Source organism: Pipistrellus hanaki (assembly GCF_964339955.1).
Source record: "Pipistrellus hanaki genome assembly, chromosome: 10".
NCBI lineage: Eukaryota > Metazoa > Chordata > Mammalia > Chiroptera > Vespertilionidae > Pipistrellus > Pipistrellus hanaki.
In genome coordinates, this window is record NC_140512.1 from 4,397,400 (window position 1) to 4,402,938 (window position 5,539).

Sequence of the window (5,539 nt, forward strand, 5' to 3'; positions counted from 1 at the left end):
GGCAGGGCCTGTTTTTCTTCTTGACTATGATTCCCTGGGAGACCACTCTCCGAGGACGTTAGGACGTCCTCGTTCAAGGCGGAGAGTGCAGATGCAGGGCAGCACCCCGGGGTTCCCGCCACCCCCAAACGGAAGCTCACTGAAACCCTCAGGTTTGAGACCTTCGGCTAGTCTGAATTTTTCAAGCTTTCCCAGCATTCTTAGGTACATTTTGAGTATATTTTGAGTGACTATTAGAGCTTCCCACACTAGGTGCTTGGCTCTGTCTGATGAAGTCATACCTAACCCTCATCGTATCTCGGGGTGGGTGTTGGCCTTCCCATTCTAAGGATGAGGAAGCAGAGGCAGAGACTCACCTGGTTTGCCCCACCCGCCATCCTGGGCCCAGTGGGAGCTAGCTGCCAGGCTGTGGGCTCTGTGGTGGGTGAGGCCACAGCCTCTGCTGGGAAACACCTGGGGCAGGAGGCGCGGCTTCACCTTCACGTGTTTGTGGTTTCCCTTTCCCGGGGCAGATGACACCATGAGTAGGCCCTGTTCTCCGTCCCCCCTGCCTTTGTCTCTGGAGCAGCCACCGCCCTGACTCAGTCCATTTTGGTTTGGATTTCAACCAATGGCAACCTAATCCCTCACACCGCTGGCAGAGAAAGAGCATCAAATATTAATCCAGAGTTTGGAAAGGAGACTCGGGAAGGGCAAGGGGCCTTCACCACTCAGCTCTCTCTCTCTCTCCGGTATCGGAACGGAAGCCGGCCAACGAGGAGGGTGATGCGGAGGAGAGACCTCCGAGCTTCAGAACAAGGAGAGGAAGGCGGTGGCTCCTGAACCCACAGCATTAGCAACACTCAGCAGCTCAGCAGAAATGCAGGGTGGGGGTGTGCCCTCCCCACGAGGGGATTATAGCTGGAGAAGCACCCTTCTAACCCAATGGCTAGGCTCAGGGAGGGCAGAGACCGTGAACTCAGACCTCCTCTTTCTGACCATCAGATGGGAGGGAACTTAGGGCAGGAGTGGCCGAGAACCAGATCCGGGCTCCTGAGAGCTGGCCTTGGCTGGGAAATGCAGGTGGCTGATTAGGAGCCGAGTGAATGGGCCGGCCTCAGGTGCGGTGGCCGAGTTAGCCAAACCCGGCAGGGCAGACTGCATCCGCAGCGCTTTCCTTCCACAGAAGCACCGTGTGGGTTCCCCCCGGGAGGGCACCGGGAGTCGCCAGGCCCTGCGAGCCAGCAGTGGGAGAGCGGCCGGTCCCTCTTCCTCTGCGAACCAGCGCGATCATCCTCCTCCAGCAGCTCAGCTCAGGAATTAACCATTTCCCCTGGAACTGAAATGGGAAGCGTTTCCTGGGGCAAAAGCACTTTCCTCCCCCTCGGGCTCCCTCTCTGAGTGCAGGGGAGCTCCCAGCCCGGGTGCCCTGCTCTGCAGAAATGCCCGCAGCCGACCTGTGCCCTCCCCAGGGTCATCTCACAGCTAAGCCGGAGCCAGGTCAGGACGGAAAGGCAATCCAGTGGAGCTTGGCGCTTTCTCAGCTCGTTGTTGCCATGAATTGTTGGCAAGTCGTCCAAACTTTACTCGCTTAAAACTTGTCCTGAGTGGGATATAATTCACCCAGCCGCCTCCTCCAGGGTGCCAAGAGAAGGTTCATGAGCCAATGCCAATGTTTTGACTCCTGGGAGCAAGGAGCCTGTGAACACATCAAACACACTGGCTAGGTGTAGGTGAGCTCTTATTTTACTTATTTTTTATTATTCCTCACCTGAGGATATTGTTCCCATTGATTTTAGAGAGAGTGGAAGGGAGGGGGAGAGACAGAGGGAGAGAGAAACATCAGTGTGTGAGAGACGCATCAATACATTGCCTCCTGCACACACCTCGGCCAGGGCCAGGGATGGAGCCTGCAAACCCTACGCTGAACTCTATTTGTTTAGAAAGCTCACTAGCTTTTCTGTTTCCGTCAAAATTAGGACGACATTTATCCCTGACCGTCAGGGGAAGAGCATGAGCATGTGTGTGATTGGGAGCTGTAAATGCCGCATCAAGCCCTAACTAACCTTTCTCCTTTGAGTTGTGTTCTAAATTAAATCGCTGTGGTTGGACTTGGAGTATCGTTTGTGCCCGCGCTCCAAAAATTATCTTGCACGCAGTTGGGATATTCATGTACGGTAAGGGAACAGGGCTGTGGGTTTTAATGTTTTCCAAGACATTAAGTAGAGGCTGACTGCTTCAAAAACACAATATTTAATTTTTTGCAAACATCTATTTTTCCCTCAACTGTAATACAATTAAAGAGGAGTTTTTGGAGAAGGAAATGAAATGAGTGAAATAGGAATTGACCATGCGTGGACCAGGAGTTACTTGACAAAAGGGCCCTCATTTGTAGGGGACAAAGGGTGAGACTCCGGAGGGGAAAATATCTTGAAGCCACAGGATCCCTGCTGAACTGGAAATTGAATGGTGACATGAATAAAGCCTCATCGATAAAACATGCGAGCTACCGAGATAGATGGGAAAGGCAGGGAATGAAATCAAACACAATCCACTTTTGCTGAAAAACAACCTTGAGCGGCGATGCTTCACCCCACGGTTAATATAAAACAAGTCATTATTTGAAAAGGAAAGAGAAAAAAAGAAAGCTCGCCTGATTACATCACATCAATAATGCATTTTCTGGAAGCTCATCATGGTCCTTTCTATAAAGGCCAGTAATGGAGAGAAATCACCTTTTATCTGCTCCTGCCTGGGAGGATTTACTTCGTTATCCTGTTGTGGTTGAACCTGTGGAAATTCTCCGGGGGCTCTGAGCGGGGGAACCCAGGCCTCTGTGTAGGCATCCAAAATAATCCAGGAAAATTAACAGCCACTCTCACTTCCACTCTCACCTCCAGCAAGGTGCTTTTTGTTTTAATTATCCAGAAAATTAAGTTAATCCTTCACTTAGTTGTGCCTTTAGACCAATGGTCATAGCCTATGTGTGCTCTCTCAGTCTGTAATTACCAGCATTTCTGGGTGCTGGGCTGCTCAAGGCGATCCATATTCCTTAACTCTTTTTGTTAAGGAAAATCCTCTCCCAAGGATATTTTTCCCACTGATTTTTTTTTTTTTTTTTTTTTTAGAGAGAGTGGAAGGGCCTGGGGGAGAGAAACATCAATGATGAGCGAGAATCATTGATCAGCTGCCCCCGGCATGCCCTCTAGTGGAGACTGAGCCTGCAACCTGATCATGTGCCCTTGACCAGAATTGAATCCATGACCCTTCGGTGCATGGGCCAATGCTTTAACCACAGAGCCACACCGGCCAAAGCCAAATTCCTAATTCTTAGGCTCTTGGTCTGAGTTGGAAAAGAATCAAAGTAATACCTAAATCTTGGTTAGGATTCAATGAGAGAAGATAAAGTAAACCATGTGTCCATTGCCACATCTGATACCTAGGGCTGGTTCCATTTACTCTCTCTCATCTATTACTTTTTAAAAAAAATATGTATTGTTATTATTTCAGAGAGGAAGGGAAGAGAGAGAAACATCAATGATGAGAGAGAATCATTGATCAGCTGCCCCTGGCACGCCCTCTAGTGGAGATTGAGCCTGCAACCTGAGCATGTGCCCTTGACCAAAATCAAACCCGGGACCCTTCAGTCCACAGGCCGACGCTCTATCCACTGAGCCAAACCGGCTAGGGTGTCCATTAACTCTTTTGACAGCAGTCATTAGTGACCACTCGTGAAATGCTCCCTTGCAGAAACATGAACCAGCAAGTGAGAAACAAGAAAACAGAACAGTGTGAGATTAATGTGCTAAATGATGTAGTTGTGAACGGGCACCTGGTCCACCACCAGCTGCGTGGGAACGGGGAGGGGTTCCCATAGAAGGGAAGCCAGGTAGGCGCATGTGGGCAGGAGGGACCCAGAGGGGAGAGAGAGCTGCTTTCTGAGAAAGCTGTTCGCTAGGCCTTGGCTGCGGGAAGAGATAGCACAGGGCAGCAGGGGCCGCAGTGTTTAGGAGCTCAGACACCTTGGACATAACAGAGCTCAGAACTCTGTTACAAGGACAACAGAGAATCGCAGTACCATTTTCCTAAAAAACAGCATTTGGTTTTTTCATATTGCAGATGTTTAAGCATGTTGATGAAAGGGAAGTGCAGGAAAGCTTACCAGTCCTATGTAATAAAAGGCTAATAGGCAAATTGACCAAATGGCAGAACAACCGGTAGCTATGATGTGCACTGACCTCCAGGGGGCAGATGCTCAAAGCAGGTCTGCTTGGCCAGAAGCCCAGCTCACAGCCGGTGAGGGCAGCGGCAGTGGCGGGAGCCTCTCTGCCTCTGAGGCAGCGCTAAGGGTGTCTGACTGACGGCGTAGGTCCACTCCCCGTGGCCGTGGCAGGGGGCAGGCCTAAGCCATCAGTCGGACATCCCACAAGGGCTCCAGGACTGCGAGAGGGCACAGGCCGGGCTAAGGGATCCCCTTCTCCCTCCCCCCCCCCCAGGCCTCTAGTGAGAATATAAATGAGCAGCCCCTCAGTCCCCATCCAGAGGCAAACATTGTGAATATTTTGGTGTAATATTGTTCACAATTGATACAGTACTTTTTATTGCTTCTTCTTGTTACAGACATTGCATGGTAACTTATCAATTTGCATTCCTTTTTAATAATTAAGTTAGCCAAAACCGGTTTGGCTCTGTGGATAGAGCGTCGGCTTGGGGACTGAAAGGTCCCAGGTTCGATTCCGGTCAAGGGCATGTACCTTGGTTGCGGGCACATCCCCAGTAGGGGGTGTGCAAGAGGCAGCTGGTCGATGATTCTCTCACATCGATGTTTCTAACTCTCTATCCCTCTCTCTTCCTCTCTGTAAAAAAATCAATAAAATATATTTAATAAATAAATAAATAATGAAGTTAAACACATTTTAATATATCCATCGGTAATTATTTTTTTCTTCTCTTTCAAATTGTGTGTTAGTGAACCTTGGCCATTTATTGTATTAATTCTTTTCTTACCGAATCTTATATGAAGGCATATATAAAAAATACCCTTGTTAGTAAAGAGTTTGCTGTTAAATTACATTCGTGACTATTTTGTTGCAAAGAAGCGGTAGCAGGAGAGTTTCCAGAACGTTGGGAGCTGGCTCCATGGCTCCCTCTCTGCCTGTGCGTGCTGTGCTGGTGGCCTTGGCTCAGCACGGATCCTCACAGCACGCCTGTGTGAACATGCCTGTGGTTCTCCTGGTGATCACAGCTTCTCCCCACACGCAGTCTGCACTCTGCACGGTGTGAGGCCAGGCTCCCGTGGGGTCACTCCCCCGAAGCTTAGCCGATGCCTCCACCTCTGTGATGGGAAACCCAGCCTTTCACACACACACACACCCCTTTTTTTGTTTTTCACTGAGGGAACCAGTCTTTGGAGCCAGTTCCTGCTGCAAAGCAGAAAGCAGAACCGCTCCGGCCCTCACACTTCCTGGAGGGCCGGGCTGTCAGGCATGGCCGCACCTTTTCCTTCCTTTTTCCTGGAACGTGTGGCGGCTTCGGCCGTTAAGGGAACCATCTTCCCGCC